Consider the following 19,041-nt stretch of genomic DNA (forward strand, 5'->3'; position numbering starts at 1 on the left):
TGGACTTTAAAATGGACCCTAACAATGATCTTGAGGCTGAAAGTAAAGTTTAATAGATTCCATTTGCTGATAATAAAAGAAACCAGTCTTTTAAAAATAGCTAATATGCTCCAGACACTTTGCTAGTATTTTGTATATGTTATGTTTCAGCTACCTACAAAAGTAGCATTTTATGATCTGCTTATTTACAGATGAGGAAACTGAACCCTGAGTGGGCTGATTCCAAAACCATGCATTTACCCCAACGTGTGTCACCATTATGTCACACTGGCTTATTGGGGATTGAGCACAACTAGAAAATTTTGTTTGTTTTTCACTAAACCTGAGTTGTTTTTATTTAAAACAGTGTTTCTCAACCAGGGGTAATTTTTGCCTCTCAGGGGACATTTGGCAATGTCTAGAAATAATTTCAGTTGTCACAACTTTGGTGAGGGTGCCTTTGGCATCCAGTGAATAGAAGCCAGTGATGCTGCTATCAGTGTACAGTACACAGGACAACTCCCTACAACAAAGAATTACGCAGTCCCAAATGTCAGTAGTGGTAAGGTGGAGATACTCTGGTTTAGAGAAATTTCAAAAAGCAGATTGTGTGACTGAATAGACAGTTGGATTTGGCAGTTTTGGCTAAATATGTTACTCAAACAATGGGTGGTTGGGATAGGATTTTATAAGAGAAAATACAAAATTAATTTTATTTTGTGGTTACCCCAAGTCCCCAGAAGTGTAATAGATTTTAGAATGTTGGTATATATGGGCTGCCTGAGCAGGAAATGTCCTCTGGGAGCCCCTCTTATCTGGAATGAACCTAGTTACGAATGGTCATTTCAGGTTGGCCTGGTTGATTCTGTCTTATACAGCATGTTTGTGGGTTAAAAACTATTTTGAGAAGCCTGGCAGATAATAAAGCAGAATGATCAAACTCTTTTTTTTTTTTTTTTTTGAGACGGAGTCTTGCTCTGTCGCCCGGGCTGGAGTGCAGTGGCCGGATCTCAGCTCACTGCAAGCTCCGCCTCCCGGGTTCACGCCATTCTCCAGCCTCAGCCTCCCGAGTAGCTGGGACTACAGGCGCCCGCCACCTCGCCCGGCTAGTTTTCTGTATTTTTAGTAAAGACAGGGTTTCACCGTGTTAGCCAGGATAGTCTCGATCTCCTGACCTCGTGATCCGCCCGTCTCGGCCTCCCAAAGTGCTGGGATTACAGGCTTGAGCCACCGCGCCCGGCGGATCAAACTCTTTACTAGCAGCAACTGAGATGTCATCAAGGAATCTTGCATTGCTTTCCAGAGTTTTTATCTCTTTGTCTTTCTTAATATCTTTTAAAATCCAAAACATACCTCATAGTAGAGTTCTGAAAATCCAGGTGAGTATCTTATTTCATTTATTTTCATAAGAAGAAAGTCGTGCACATTTGCTCATTGGAACAAATTATCCACTTATTGAATCGGGGAATTACAATATTACTTACAAACTGTTCTCCACTGGTGCTCATAGCAGAGGAAAGATTGTTCTGGCATAGTGTAATGGCATCCAAAATATTATAGTATTAATTCAAGAAACCAGACAGTAAGAAAAAAAAAAACTAGTAGGCCCTGAGCAGCAGTAATGTTCTGCTCCTGAAGCTGATTAGTTATTTGAAACACAAAACAACAGAGAAACCAAGAGACTGGAATGGGAAAAGAAATAAAATAATGATTTGAGAAAAGAGCTTGGAAAGGGAGATGTAATCTCCTATTGGCCAACTTAATTCTTGACTTCTAAAGTGAATTAGAAGTGGGAAGAAACACATTTCCTTTTAATGTAATAAAGTGAGTCCAAGTGTAATTCTTAATGATGCTGTCCAAACTGCATTCATATTGCTGCTGCTGCTCACAGAAGTATAAATGAATGTAAACATCTGTGCATACCCCATGCATTTGTTGCACAACATGCTCATGCTATAAAGATCCCCATAAAACAAAGCAGCCTGGATATTACTCAGGCTTATTTTATAATGCTGCCTGTGTTCAAAAATGCATAGAGAGGGTTATTATGTACTCATAAATTCAGACCAATTAGGCAGAGAAACATTCCAAGCATAATGCCACATGTTCCAGCATTCTATCACCTCCTTTAGGTGCTGTTCTGTGGAAAGAAGAAGCCTCAACAGAACTTTACACACAACTTGTTTTCCTGGCAAGCAGAGAACGCACATTTCTAAGATTTGGGTTGTATAAATCTTCTCTTTTATATGGGATGGTGTTCAATAGCTCCTAAATTGGCTGCCTTTCAAAAGAATGGGAAATAATATAATCATAGCATGGGGAACAGTGTTTGGAGACAGAATTTAACAGCAGTTGGTGGGGGCAGATGTCACAAATGTAGAAAATCATACACGTTAGAGTAAATGTGCTTAACTCATTGTTCTAGGATGCTAAACTTTATCCTTGAAGATTTAAAAAGTTTACAACTCATTGTAGGAAGTATCAATTCACAGGGAAGTAGTAAACATTTATTTGCCCACTATTTAATTATTAGGAGTGTGACTCAGTTCATTGTGTACCCGCTGAGTGCCAAGTATTATACAACATGCTCAGGACAAAAACTTAAGAAGTTTCATGGGATGTCAGTGCAATAGGTGTAAAAAAGAAACTTATAAACAAATATTACATAGCAATTACTTTTGCACCACCTATTGCTTGTTTTAATATAATGCAAGATGATAAATGCAACTAATTATGTGTAGGAAGAAGAGAAAAAGATTAGAGAAGTATTTAGAAATTAGTTTGGATAATCTTGTTAACTTATTCAGGTTGGATACCAAAGGAGAGGCACCCCTAAAATGTGCTGATTAGCCCTCCAAAATGGGGAACAAGATGGACAGAGGTTCTGTGCATCAAGATCATGGTGCATGAAAAAATACACTTTTAAGGGAACTTGAAGAGTTTAGGAGACTGAATTATTGTTTCTGAATATTCAGGTAGAAATTCCCAGCAGCAAGGAAGAAAAATGGGTTCTGGCTATTAGGAGAGCATTCTGAGATTAAAAAAAAAAATAGATTTGGGATGCTTTTAGCTTTAGGAAGGCCACCATGTTTTGCTGCTACTTTATGAGCACTGAGAAGGCTTGTGGTTTTGTATGATTTTTCTTTGTTTTGTGTTTCTTATTATTTATCCTTTTTTCTTTCTTTAGGTTCGGGGGTACATTTGCAGGTTTGTTACATGGGTAACTTGTGTGTTGCAGGGGTTTGATGTACAGATTATTTCATTACCCAAGTAATGAGCACAGTACCTGATAGGTAGTTTTTCCATACTTACCCTCCTCCCAACCTCCATCCTCAAGTAGGCTCCAGTGGTTATTTTTCCTTCTTAGTGTCCATGTGTGCTCAACATTTAGCTTCCAGTTATACGTAAGAACTTGCAGTATTTGCTTATCTCTTACTGTATTAATTTGCTTAGGATAATGGCCTCCAGCTACATCCTTGTTGTTACACAGGACATGATTTCATTCTTTTTTATGGCTGCATAGTATTCCATGGTGTATATGTACCACATTTTCCTTATGCAGTTCACCACCAATGGGCATCTAGGTTGAATCCATAGTCTTCACTATTGTGAACAGTGCTGTGATGAAGATAAGTGTGCATGTTTCTTTACAGTAAATGCTTTATATTCCTTTGGTTACATCCCTAGTGATGGGATTGCTGGGTTGAATGGTAGCTCTGTTTTAAGTTCTTTAAGACATCTCCAGACCGCTTTCCAAAGTGGCTGAACTAATTGACATTCCCATCAGCACTGTGTAAGTGGTCCCTTTTTTCCACAGCCTTACTAACATCTGTTATTTTTAGAAGTTTTGATAATAACTATTCTGATTGGCATGAGATGGTAGCTCAATGTGGTTTTGATTTGCATTTATCTAATGATTAGTGATGTTAAGCATTTTTCATATGATTTTTGGCCACATATATGTCTTTTGAGAAGTGTCTGTTTATTTATGTCATTTTTCTATTTGCTTATTGGGTTGTTTCTTCTTGCTCATTAATTTGTTAAAGCTGTGTATAGATTTTGTCAGATGTATAGGCTGTAAATATTTTCTTCCAATCTGTGGGTTGTATACTCTGTTGATAGTTTGTTTGGTTGTGCAGAAGGTCTTTTGTTTAATTAGATCCAACTTGTCAGTTTTTGTTTTTGTTACCATTGCTTTTGGAGCTTTCATTATGTAATCTTTTTCAGGGCCTCCAGATCTAGATGGAGGCTCCCGCACATGAACTCTTTTTATTAGGTTGTCTTCCAGGGTTTTTAGAGTTTTATGTTTCACATTAAAGTCTTTAATTCATCTTGAGTTGATTCTTGTACATGGCAAAAGGACAAGGTCTGGTTTCAATTTTCTGTGCATGGCTAACTAGTTATCTTAGTACCATTTATTGAATAGGGAGTCCTTTCCCCATTACTTGTTTTTGTCAACTTTGTCAAAGCAGATGGTTTTAAGTGTGAAGCTTTATTTCTGAGTTCTCTAACCTGTTTCGTTGGTCTGTGTGTCTGTTTTCATACCAATACCACACTGTTTTGGTTACTATAGCCTTGCAGTATAGTTTGAAGTCAGGTAACATGATGCCTCCAGCTTTGATCTTTTTACCTGGGATTGCTTTCACTATTTGGGCTATTTTTTTGGTTCCATGTGAATTTTCAAAGGGTTTTTTTTTTTTCTACTTCTGTGAAGAATGTTGTTGGTTGTGTGATAGGAATAGTATTGAATCTATAAATTACTCTGAGCAGTATAGCCATTTTGACAATATTGATTCCTCCTATCTATGGGCATGTAATGTTTTTCTATTTGTGTCATCTCTGATTTCTTTCAGCAGTGTATTGTAATTCTCACTGTAGAGAGAATTACATAGGTAGAGATCTCTTACCTCCCTGATTAGCTGTATTCCTATGTATTCTATTCTCTTTATGGCTAATGTGAATGGAATTGTGTTCTTGATTTCGCTCTCAGCTTGGACATTATTGGTGTTGTATTAGTTTGTTTTCACGATGCTATAAAGTACTACCAGAATTTGTATAATTTATGAAGAAAAGAGGTTTAATTGGCTTATAGTTCTGCAGGTTTAACAGGAAGCATGGCTAGGATGCCTTGGGAAACTTGCAATTATGGCAGAAGGCAAAGATAAAGCAAACATGTTTTATTATGGCCAATCAGGAGAGAGAGGGTGGGACAGGGGAGGTGTCACATACTTTTAAATGATCAGATCTTGTGGGAGTCTACTCATGATCATGAGAACAGCAAGAGGGAATTCCACTCCCATGGTCCCATCACCTCCCACCAGGCTCCTCCTCCAATTTGACATGAGACTTGGGCAGATACCCAGATCCAAACCACATCATTCCACCCTTGACCCTTCCCAAATCTCGTGTCCTTTCAACATTGCAAAATATAATTATCCCTTCTCAACAATCCATCAGTCTTAACTAATTTTAGCATTAACTCATAAGTCCTCAGTCTAAAATCTCAAATGAGACAAGGCATCTCCTTTCTGCCTATGGATCTGCAATAAAAAAACAAGTTAGTTATACTCAAGATACAATGGGGATATAGGCATTGGGTAAATGCTCCCATTACAAATGGGAGAAATTGGCCAAAACAAACAAAGGGGCTACAGGCCCTATGCAAGTCTAAAAACCAGTAGGGCAGTCATTAAATCTTAAAGCTCCAAGATGATCTCCTTTGACTACATGTCTCATATTCAGGCCACACTGATTCAAGGGATGGGTTCCCAAGGCCTTGAGCAGTTCCACTCCTGTGACTCTGCAGGTTACAGTCCCCATGGTTGCATTCATAGACTGGAGTTGAGTACCTGCAGCTTTTTCAGGCACACAGTGTAAGTTATTGGTGGATTTACCTTTCTGGGGTTTAGAGCATGGTGGCCCTCTTCTCACAGCTCTCCTAGGTAGTGACCCAGTGAGGACTGTGTGTGGGAGCTCCAAACTCACATGTCCCCTCTGCACTGCCCTAGTAGGGGGTTCCCCATGGTGGCTCCACCCCTGCAGCATACTTCTGCCTGGACATCCAGGTCTTTCCATACATGCTCTGAAATCTAGGTGGAGGTTGCCAAAATTTGAGGCTTATACCCTCTTAAGCAATGACGCAAGCTTTACTTTGACCCCTTTTAGTCATGGCTGAAGCTGGGGTAGCTAGGATGCAAGGCACCATATCCTGAGGCTGCACAGAGCAGTGGGGCCATGGGCCTGGCCAACAAAACCTGTTTTCCTCAGAGGCCTCCTGGCCTGCAATGGGAGGGGCTGCTTCAAATTTCTCAAACATATCTTGGAGTTGTTTTCCTTATATCCTGGCTATTACCACTTGGTTCCTCTTTATGTATGCAGATTCTTGCAGCTGTCTTGCCTTGAGTTTCTCCCTAGAAAATGGTGTTTTCTTTTCTACCACATGGTCAGGCTGGAAATTTTCCAAACTTTTATTTTTTGCTTCCCTTTTAAAAATAAGTTCCATTTCCATACCATCTCTTTTTGAATGCATATGACTGTGGGCTGATAGAAGCAGTCATGTTGGATGCTTTGCTGCTTAGAAATTTCTTCTGCCAGGTACCCTAAATCATCTCTCTCAAGTTGAAAGTACCACAGATCCCTAGAGCAGGCGCCCAATGCCACCAAATCTCTTTGCTAAAGCACATAAAGAATGGACTTTGCTCAAATTCCCAATAAGTTTCTCCTCTCCACCTGAGGTTACCTCAGCCTAAACTTCATTTTCCATATCACTGTCAGCATTTGGTCAAAACCATTCAACAAGTCTTTAGGAAGTTCCAAACTTTCGCACATCTTCCTGTCTTTTTGTGAGCTCTCCAAACTGTTTCAACCACTGCTTGTTACCCAGCTCCAAAGTTGCTTCCACATTTTCAGGTATCTTTATAGCAGTACCCCACTCCTGATACCACATTCCTACATTAGTCCATTTTTACACTACTATAAAGAACTACCTGAGACTGGGTAACTTATGAAGAAAAGAAGTTTAGTTGACTCACAGTTCCACAGGATTAACAGGGAGCATGGCCAGGAGGCCTCAGGAAACTTACAATCATCAAGGAAGGGGAAGCAAGGAAGTCTTACCATGATGGAGCAAAGTGTGAGGGTGAGTGCCATATAATTTTAAGTGATTAGATCTCATGAGAACTCACTCACTACCACAAGGACAGTAACGAGGAAAACTGCCCTCATGATCCAATCACTTCCCAACAGGCCCCTCTTCTAATTCAACATGAGATTTGGGTGGGGACACAAATCTAAACTACTTCAGGTATATAGAAATGCTACTGCTTTTTGAACATTGATATTTTTAATGCTGAAACTTCGTTAAAGTTGTTTAGCAGATCTAGGAGACTTTTGACAGAGACTATGGAGCTTTCTACATATAGAATCATATCATCTGTGAAGAGAGATATTTTGACTTCCTTTTTTTTTTAACTATCTGGATGCCTTTTATTTCTTTCTCTTGTTTGATTGCCCTGGACAGGACTCCCAGTACTATGTTGAATAGGAATGGTGATGAAGATGTCTTGTTTTAGTTTTCAAAGATAATACTTCCAACTTTTCTCCATTCAGTATGATTTTGATTATGAGCTTGCCATAGATGGCTCTTACTATTTTGAGGTATGTCCCTTTAAAGCCTGGTTTGTTGAGAGTTTTTATCATGAAGCAATGTTGAATTTCATTGAAAGCCTTTTCTGCATCTATTGAGATTATCATGTAGCGTTTTAGAAAACTCTGTTTATGCATTGCATCACATTTATTGATTTGTGTATGTTGAACCAAACTTTGGTCCCAAGAATAAAGCCTACTTGCTTGTAGTGAACTAACTTTTTGATGTATTACTGGATAAGGTTTGCTAGCATTTTGTGGAGGACTTTTACAAATATGTTAAACAGGGATATCGACCTGAAGTTGTCTTTTTTCAGTGTGACTCTGTCAGATTTTGGTATCAGAATGATGCTGGCCTCATAGAGTAAGTTACAGAAGGATCCCTTCTACTCAATTTTTTGGAATAATTACAGTAGGATTAGTACTAGCTCTTCTTTATGTATCTGGTAGAATTCAACTGTGAATCTATCTGGTTCAGGACCTTTTCTTGTTGGTAGGATTTCTATTACTGATTCAATTTTGCAATTCATTGTTCATCTGTTCAGGGTTTCGATTTCTTCCTGGTTTCATCTTGGGAGATTGTACATTTCCAGGAAATTATCCATTTATTCTAGGTATTCTATTTTGTGTGCATAGAGGCATTCATAGTAGACTCCAAGGTTTTTTTTTTTTTTTTTTTTTTTTTTTTTTGTATTGCTGTGAGATTGGTGGTAATGTCATCTTTGTCATTTCTGATTGTGTTTATTTGGATTTTCTCTTATTTTTTCTATATTAGTCCAGCTAGTGGTCTGTCAATCTTGTTTATTCTTTCAAAGAAACAACTTTTATTTTCATTGATTTTTAGTATGCTTTTTTTTACATCTTAATTTCATTCAGTTCAGCTCTGATTTTGGTTATTTCTTCTGCTAGTTTTGTCGTTATTTTGTGTTTGTTTCTATACTTAGATATAATGTTAGCTTATTAATTTGAGGTCTTTCTAGCTTTTTGATGTGGGTGTTTTGTGCTACAATCTTTTCTTTTAACATGCTTTACCTGTGTTCCAGAGAGTCTGATATGTTGTATCTTTGTGTTCATTAGTTTCAAATAATCTCTTGATTTATGCCTTTATTTTATTGTTTACTCCGAAGTCATTCAGGAGCAGGTTTTAAAATTTCTATATAATTGTATTCTTTTGAGAGATCATCTTAGTGATGATTTGTATTTTTGTTGTACTGTGGTCCAAGAGTGTGGTTGATATAGTATCTTTTTATTTAATTTTTGAGAATTTCTTTATGACTGAATATATGGTCAGTTTCAGAGTGTGTGCCTTGTGCAGATGAGAAGAATGCATATTCTGTTGTTTTGGGGTGGATAGTTCTATAGATGTCTGTTAGGTCCATTTAGTCAAGTCTTGAGCTTAGATTACGAATATCTTTTATTAGTTTTCTTCCTCAATGGCCTAATACTGTCAGTGGGGTGTTGACATCTCCCACTATTATTGTGTGGTTAATTAAGTCTCTTCATAAGTTGTTAAGAAAATATTTTATGAATTTGGGTGCTCCAGTGTTGAGTACATGTGTATTTAGGATAATTAAGTCTTCTTGTTGAATTGATCCCTTTATCATTATGTAATACCCTACTTTGTCCTTTTTGATTGTTGGCTTAAAGTCTGTTTTGTCTGAAATAAGAATGGTACACTCTGCTCCTCTTTGTTTTCCATTTGCTTGGTAAACTTTTCCCTATCTTTTTACTTTGAGACTATGGGTGTCATTGCATGTGAAATGGATCTATTGAAGACAGCATACAGTTCGGTCTTGCTTCTTTATCCAGCTTGCCACTCTGTGCCTTTTACATGGGGCATTTAGCCCATTTATATTCAAGGTTAATATTAATATGTGTGGATTTGATCCTGTCATCATGTTGTTAGCTGATAGTTATATGGACATAATTGTGTAGTTGCTTTATATTTTAGTGGGTTATATATTTAAGTGTATTTTTGTCATGGGAGGTAACATTCATTTACGTGTTTAACACTCCCTTGATGACTTCTTGTGAGGCAGGTCTGGTGGTGACACTTTCCCTTATCATTGCTTATCTAAAAAGGGTTATATTTCTCCTTCACTTATGAAGCTTAATTTGACAGGATATACAATTTTGGGTTGGAGGTTTCTTTTCTTTAAGAATGCTGAATATAGGACACTGATCTCTTCTGGCTTATAGGATTTCTTTTTATTATTATCATTAATATACTTTAAGTTCTAGGGTACATATGCACAGCATGCTGGTATGTTACATATGTATACATGTGCCATGCTGATGTGCTGCACCCATTAACCCATCATTTACATTAGATATGTCTCCGAATGTTCTCCCTCCCCCCTCCCCCCAACTCACAACAGGCTCTGGTGTGTGATGTTCCCCTTCCTGTGTCCAAGTGATCTCATTGTTCAATTCCTATTAAGTTCACTTGGTGCAGAGCTGAGTTCAATTCCTGGATATCCTTGTTAACTTTCTGTCTCTTGATCTGTCTAATGTTGACAGTGGGGTGTTAAAGTCTCCTATTATTATTGCATGGGAGTCTAAGTCTCTTTGTAGGTCTCTAAGGACTTACTTTATGAATCTGGGTGCTCCTGTATTGGGTGCATATATATTTAGGATAGTTAGTTCTTCTTGTTGAATTGATCCCTTTGCCAGTATGTAATGGCCTTCTTTGTCTCTTTTAATCTTTATTGTTTTAAAGTCTGTTTTATCAGAGACTAGGATTATAACCCCTGCTTTTTGTTTTGTTTTGTTTTCCATTTGCTTGGTAGATCTTCCTCCATCCCTTTATTTTGAGCCTATGTGTGTCTCTGCATGTGAGATGGGTCTCCTGAATACAGCACACTGATGGGTTTTGACTCTTTATCCAATTTGCCAGTCTGTGTCTTTTAATTGGTGCATTTAGCCCATTTACATTTAAGGTTAGTATTATTATGTGTGAATTTGATACTGTCATGATGATGTTAGCTGGTTATTTTGCTCATTAGTTGATGCAATTTTTTCCTACCATCAAAGGTCTTTACAATTTGGCATGTTTTTGAAGTGGCTGGTACCAGTTTTTCCTTTCCATGTTCAGTGCTTCCTTCAGGAGCTCTTGTAAGGCAGGCCTGGTGGTGATAGAATCTATCAGCATTTGTTTGTCTTTAAAGGATTTTATTTCTCCTTCACTTATGAAATTTAGTTTGGCTGGATATGAAATTCTGACTTGAAAATTCTTTTTTTTAAGAAAGTTGAATATTGGCCCCCACTCTCTTCTGGCTTGTAGAGTTTCTGCCTAGAGATCTGCTCTTAGTCTGATGGGCTTCCCTTTGTAGGTAACCTGACCTTTCTGTCTGGCTGCCCTTAATATTTTTTCCACCATTTCAACTTTGTTGAATCTGACAGTTGTGTGTCTTGGAGTTGCTCTTCTCGAGGAACATCTTTGTGGCATTCTCTGTATTTCCTGAATTTGTAGAGTTGGCCTGCCTTGCTAGATTGGGGATGTTCTCCTGGATAATATCCTGAAGAGTGTTTTCCAGCTTGGTTCCATTCTCCCTGTCACTTTCAGGTACACCAATCAGACGTAGATTTGGTCTTTTCACATAGTCCCATATTTCTTGGAGGCTTTGTTCATTTCTTTTTACTTTTTTTTCTCTAAACTTCTCTTCTTGCTTCATTTCATTCATTTGATGTTTAATCACTGATATCCTTTCTTCCATTTGGTCTAATTGGCTACTGAAGCTTGTGCAGGCACCATGTAGTTCTCGTGCCACAGTTCTCAGCTCCACCAGGTCGTTTAAGATCTTCCTGCACTGTTTATTCTAGTCAGCCATTCATCTCATCTTTTTTCAAGGTTTTTAGCTTCTTTGCAATGGGTTCAAACATCCTCCTGTAGCTCGGAGAAGTTTGGTATTACCGATAGTCTGAAACCTTCTTATGTGAACTCTTCAAAGTCATTCTCCATCCAGCTTTGTTCCTTTGCTGGCAAGGAGCTGCTGTTCCTTTGAAGGAGAAGAGGCACTCTGGTTTTTAGAATTTTCAGCTTTTCTGCTCTGGTTTCTCCCCAAATTCGTGGTTTTATCTACCTTTGGTCTTTGATGATGGTGATGTATAGATGGGGTTTTGTTGTGGATGTCCTTTCTGTTTGTTAGTTTTCCTTCTAACAGTCAGGACCCTCAGCTGTGGTTCTGTTGGAGTTTGCTGGAGGTCCTCTCCAGACCCTGTTTGCCTGGGTATCACCTGCAGAGGCTGCAGAGCAGAGAATGTTGCTGCCTGATCTTTCCTCAGGTAGCTTCCTTTTCAAGGGGCGCCCGGCCTTATGAGGTGTCAGTTGCCCCCCTACTGGGAGGTGCCTCCCAGTTAGGCTACTTGGGGTTCAGAGACCCACTTGAGGAGGTAGTCTGTCTGTTCTCAGATCTCAAACTCCGTTCTAGTTGATTGGCTTAATTTCTTGACTACTTTATGGAAGCAGAGCTCCCTGGCTGCATGACATAACCTGGTGGGCTGGGAGAAGTACAGTAGCTTTGTTCTCTGGCCCCTCAGGCTTAAGCACCTACTACTTTAGAGAGGCTGGGGTTTTCCTGGTCCTCTGGCAACAACTCCAATGCAGAGTGACAGCAAAAGTGCTTTGTTGGGGCAGTGGCAGTGGTGTCTGCATTTGCATGCTCCCCAGCTACAACAGGGTAATAGTGCAGCAGGACTGCATACATGAGCTGGTGACTGTGGCATGGTAAGGTCCATGCTCCAGTGGCATGGTAAGGTGCATGCACACACATGTGCCACTGCTCTGTGTGTGTGCACCAGTGACATTGGGGTGGTGGGGTCTGTACATGTGCTGGTATGTACGAGGCTGCGGCAATGGCAAGGTATGTGTGTATGTGCATGCTGGCAAAGAGGTCACGTGAATGTGTGATGGCAAAGCATTGGGGATAGGCTGTGGATGGGTTTACACTGCCGTAGGCCTGCCTGTAGAAGCTCTCTAATGGCTCGGTGGTGACTGCCACAAAGCACCCCGGTTGGGCATCTGACTTTGCACTGCAAGTATTCACAATCAGGCAGGGACCCAGGAAGAGGCCATCTTATAGGGGGGTGCTAATATTAGACTGGCTCTATCTCATGGACAAGACAAGCCTGCTCTATCTAGACCTGAGAGTCAATAGAGTCTGAAGCCACATGGAAGAGCATGGTGAACCTTTGGGGATAGGTATCCCGAACGGTGCTCCACTGCAGCTATTCCCACACCAAACTCTCTGGGCTCTACACAGGCTAGAATCCTATCCTTGCCACCTCTTTAAGCAGTTCTCCCTGCCAGCTCAGATGTCTATGGGGGTCATGGGGGCTCCTATCGCAAGGATTGCAGAGGTCCATGGTGAGAGTGGGCCACTCCTTGCTTATGTAACCCAGCCCCTCCCCAGCAGCTTCTGGGGGTCTGGAATGAGTTCTGGTGCTTGGCAACCCCATGCAGTGTTTCCACCTTCCTCCTCCTCCAGTCCAGGATCTGCATCCTCCCTCTGCCCACTCTCAATACCCTCCTTCCAAAGATCTGCTTGGATCTGCTTGTGCCAGTCTTGATGATGTGGTCTCTTGGTGGGAGTAGCTCTTCCTGGCTGTGTCTAGTTGGCTATCTGGTTTTACATTTCTACTTGAATATAAGCTTCTTAACAAGCATCTCATATGATGCATTATTAATTTATTAGTTATTAATGCATTTTAATTAACTTTAAAATATTTACGTTTAAAATTCAACTGATGAGTGTGTAGGTTGCATGGTATGTGAGTTATATCTCAATAAAACTGCTATAAAGAAAAGAAAATGAAAAAAAAGTTGATGTGGTTTTCTTCCTCCAAATTTTTTCCATAAGGAGGAAGGAAGAAAATAAGGAAGTAAGGAAGAAAGGAAGAGGGAAATGACTTTACAAATTGAATCCATAGAAGGAATGAACTGAAAGCATCTGTGATGATTAATTTTATGTGGCAACTTGATTGAGTCATAGGGTCCCCACATTAAACATTATGTCTAGGTGTGCCTGTGAGGCTGTTTCCAGATGACATCAGTATTTGAATCCTTGTACTCTAAAATAGATTGCTTTCCATAATATGGGTGGATATCATCTAATCTCTTAAGTGCTGGAATAGAACAAAAGGCAGAGGAAGGAGGAATTCATGCCATTTTGTTTTCTGCCTCACTGCTTGAATAGGGGCATCTTATCTCATATTCTCCTGCTCTCAGACAGGGATTTACACCATCAGCCTCCCTACTTCTCTGGCCTTTGAACTTGTACTGAATTACACCACCAGCATTGCTGGGTCTCCTGCTTGCAGACAGTAGATCCTGGGACATCTCAGCCCTCATAAATGCTTGAGAGAATTTCTCATAATTCTCTCTCTACCTCTGCCTCTGTCTACCTCTGTGTGTGTGTGTGTGTGTGTGTACCTCTGTGTGTGTGTGTATGTGTGTGAATATATATATGCACGCATACATATACATATACATATATGTACATATACATATATACACACACAAATATACATATGTGCATGTACACATAAATATAAATATATACATATATATTATATATATATGTGTATATTTTTTTCTGGAGAGCCATAACTAATATAGCATCTAAGAGGTCATTTGATTCAATCTCCTACTTTTGCTGATGAGTGAGCATAGGCCAGAAGACCAAAAATGTGTTATTCAGAGTCTCACATTCATTTATCCATAATACCTAAGCCTTCCTTCTTCCTTAGTTCTCTTTTTTATTTAACATATAGTCAATACAAGCAAAACACAATAGAGAAATGACCCTTCACAGAGAAGAGACTCAGAATGAGACATGAGCAAAGATCTGACTTAGCCTAGGAGATGAGAGATCATGTATTTAGTGAGGCTGATTTTCTCCATTTCTGTTTTTAAGAAAACTCTGAGTTCTTGCAGCAAGTGTTCAACAAGTAAGGTTAGTATTTGTCAAAAACTTAAGGCACTTAACTGATTAAACATTTATATCTTTTTGTGTTTGACATTTTCATCAGCTAGAAATTTGCCAGGCTAAATGATTGAGTTTGAAATAAAATTTTACATGATTAAGCATTTAAAAATGAATACTAATGCATTCCAAATACAGCACCCACCATAAGAAACAGAACATTACTTCATTTTAAAGTAGACCAATTAGCAATTGAGGGCTTTGAGAGCAACTTACTTATTATGCCTAAAATGAAATAAGAAATTTTAAGTGGATGAGTTGTCAAACAGAAGAGCCCACATGATATGCATGTACCACAGAGATTTCTGTTTTTCACAGCATGGGCAAATGACCCCATCTTAAAACTCCCTATGTGTGTTTTCTACTGCTCTGCATTTATTACATCTGTTTTAGTTACTGAGATTGTGCCCTTGGTAACTGACAAGGATGTGAGCTCTAAGAAGTGATATGGTAGACCAGTGGTGGCTTTAAGAACTAATAGGATAATCTCTCTCTTTTTTCCTTCTTTTCCTTTTCCATTAAAGTGAAACTTCTTGGATTGATCCCATTTATCTGTAATGTGCTGTTAGTAAACCACAATTTCTTTTCCTGAGAGTATATTCAGGGATTTGTATGATTTCAGAAGAATATTTCTGAATCAGTTCTTTTCTTAGCTTAGCATATAGTGTCAACTGGAGGTAATTTTTAGCCACAGTGCTTGACACATAATGTTTGTTTAATAAACATCCAATGACTAAATTAATCAATGAAAGCGGTTCTTGCATGCCATTTCAGTAAATAAACATATGTGGGCATGTGGACATTTTTCTTTTTTTCAGTTAAAATGCCTAGGCTAGTTGATATTCTCTTTTAGCATTAGTGACTGACAAAGATTTTATGGGTCATTTGTTAACCCATATGGCAAGTTGGAGGGTGAATCAGTCTGTTGCTAAGGGGAGAGCTGTGATCAGCTGCATACTTAACTTCAAAACGTTTCACAATTTTATAAATACGTGCCTTTGAAAGAAAGGGAAAAAAAGGTTTTATTGGGCTACATTGGATGTGAAATGGTTAAATGGCAACAAAAATCCTGATCTTTACAATTAGAAAAAGTGTTTAATAATATCACATAAGAAGTATAATTTTGGGATGCTTCTGTCTAGTGGAGGGTTGCTTTTTAAATGTGGACTTCAGTCTTGAAGTTATTCTTTCAACCAAAATAAGAGGAGGTTGGAAAATAGACTGGATTATATCAAATAATGAATGCAGGAATGTGTAGAGCAGGTGAGGTCTGGCTGTGGAAGAGAATACCTGAATGGAATGGAAATATCTTCAGAAAGCAAAGATGATATCAGTATGGAGGCTCCTGAAAACTCGAATTGCGGCAGTTCAGGCAGAAGAGAAAGGCAGGCTGATTAGCAGAGTACTACAATCAAACAGCTGAATCTGCAGAAGCGTAAAAAGTCAGAGAATCTCTTCTCCCCCAAGCAACCAGTGAAAGACTTTTTTTCTTTTTTTTGCAGTGGGTATTGAACTGTCTTCTTATCAATAAAATTAATAAAGATTCTCTCTAAACTCAACTTTGGACATATTTGCAGCAACTTGTCACATACGAGATGACAAAAGTGGAAGGGAGCTTAAAAATAGGACCTGGAGAAGAAGAAATACAAACTTAACAGAACTCCTTCCCTTAAGCATACCATTTTACCCCTTTTTGGTGAAGAATTGCAAGTTACTATTTCCAGTTTGTTTTATACCAATCAAATTAACTGCATCAAAACTTACAGTTTTCATTGCATGGGTTTAGTCATTCCCAATCTGTTGGAGACATGTCATTTCTATAAATTCCCAAGTTAAAATAAATTATTGCCAATATTGTAAATACAGATTTAAAATGGGCAGAGTGCACTGAATTTTCTCCCCAGATACCATTGCATAAGTGGGCAATGATGCTGGCAGCATCCTTGGGTGGGTATTTCATTAAGAAGACTTGCTTTTCCCTGGGTGTGCTACAAATAACATCTACCTACTTAAAATTAACCCAAAGCATGTGTTCTATTAATGATGTCCCAGCAATATCATCTGTATGCATAAAGCATACATGTGGCTGACCCTGAGGCTACACTCAGGCCTTGAGAATATTGTGATTTCATCCAGTTTGCACAGTGATGCTGTGACTAGACTAGAATTCAGAGCTTTGAAAATATCCCTCTGCAAGGCTTAGCCTCTTTTATCAAAACTTTTATTATGTTGTTTTCTCACTTGATGACTTATAATCATTTCACATTGCCATTGTATCTGACCTAAACTGTGAGGTTTTTGATGACCGTTCATAATCTGATATCATCTTGGCTTTCTGAAGATTTTCATTATGTTTAAGTATTCTCACCCACAGGAGCCCTCACCTGCTCTGTACATCTCTGCATGCATTTCCTGATTTATACTGATCTTTTTTCCAGGAATGTAAAAAGATCCCGTATCTTGCTCTTCTCTACCATACAGACAATGGTCTTCCTTCTCTTAAGGTACTGATCTCTCCCTGTTCTAAGCTTCTGTGGTATACATTTTGAATATTACATAGTTAACATAGTTTATGAATATTACGTATGTCACTTTTTATAGTGTTCTCATTTAATTTTTGTTAGTCTTTTCCATTAAAGTTGTATTTCTCGAAGTCAGGATCTTTCTGGTAGCTCTATGACTCCCAGTTTAGAGATAAGTAATAGTTCTCAAATTATTTTATACCTCTTTTTCAGTGCTATTTTAAAAGTTTCCTTGAAATAAACACTTTGCCACAGAGTTATGATGCTTTATTGTTTTGTGATCCTCATGCCCTTTCATTTGTTCATTTTATTACCCTCTTGCATCCCATACATTGTGACAGCAGGTCTGGAAGTAGTGTCCAGATTAGTTTTGAAATAAAGGATTAATTTTATTTTGAGAACTTTACAGCACCCCTCGAGAGTATCATTAGCTTTGCTCCATGTCATTGCACAGCTTGATTTGAAAAACATTCTCAAAATTACCAGCAGAACTTGTGTGATACATTGACAAGAACCAATGCTGATTAAGCTAATTAGTTAATATGGTCTCAAAATGCAGAATTTAAGGAGTGTAAAGTCACAGATCAAGAGAGCAAGGTGTCTGTGGGAAATTAGCGTCATTTGAGACAGATGGAGAAAGCCAAACTGAAAAGATCTACCGACAGCGAGGCACCACACGAATGTGAGTTGACACTATAGTAGCATTATTTTAGTAGTCTGATGACCATCATGGTGTTTGGTACTCAGTGATAATCAAAAAACACCATTTGTCAACTTATGGAAGCAATGCATCTCATGTTCTATTGCTCATTGTGGGTATACATTCAGAAGAGGAAAGATTTATATTGGTTAATGCTTGAATATTACCTGTTTTTCCCTATACTGTCATGATGAGCATAATTTTCATTATGCTTCATCTGTCTCCCCAAAAGTTATTTTCTACTAGACTATCAGTATCAATTTTCTTTATTGTCTTTACCTCCTCTGTCAAGTCTTATGTTGCTATATTATTCATTGGCCAAAAAATTTATTAATCTAAAATTTTAAGACTATTACCTAATCACATTATTTAAAAAAAAAATCCCTCTTTACATCCAAAGTCCCTGACTTTTAATAATGGCCACTTTCACTTTTAAAAACAGTTATATTTGTCACCAGTTACTGATCCCATTGGCCGAACCACGTATTAAAAAAATTTTTTTTTATATTTTAATCAGTATTTTATTACTATTTCATCCTAGCAACTGTTCTACTTTTCAGTTATTGAAAAAGCTTTACTTATGAGGTGGGAAAATAAGCTTTAACAAATTTATTTATGTTTAGAATAACCTTATAAATGTACTACAGATTCCTTTATCATATAACTAACACTTGTATTGGTTACTTATTGCTGTGTAAAAAAAAAATTAGGATACACATCCTAAAGTATCATGTATTTATCATCTCACATTTTCTGAGGATTAAGAGTGTATGAGCAACTTAGTTGCATATTTCTGGCAAATGGTTTCTCCTGTTAAACTTTCTTTCTTGAGAAGTTTTCCATTTAATTACATAAAAAAGCCTCATTTTGTTCTATTCTGAATGGCATTTGATTCTTGGAGTACATTTAATTTACGATTTTGATACTGTTTCAAAATCACTGTATACAATATCTAAATATTATGTATGTGGATCTGTAATATTTCTATTTGTACTTCTTATTGAAGGCATTTGCCTTTTAGGTGTGGAAAGAAGGCAACATTCAAGGTTGATCTACGTTCATTGCAGTCTGTCTGAATCCTTATTTCTGTGACTGTGACTTAGCTTAGATATTCCCATATGATTGTTCATTTTATATCTTTGCTCTATTCCACATTTTATCAACCTTATTTGACCTTCATTGTATCGATTCCAGACCGTTTTCTTCAATTTAT

The sequence above is a fragment of the Trachypithecus francoisi genome, unplaced genomic scaffold (genome assembly GCF_009764315.1).
Source record: "Trachypithecus francoisi isolate TF-2019V2 unplaced genomic scaffold, Tfra_2.0 Lachesis_group19, whole genome shotgun sequence".
Lineage (NCBI taxonomy): Eukaryota > Metazoa > Chordata > Mammalia > Primates > Cercopithecidae > Trachypithecus > Trachypithecus francoisi.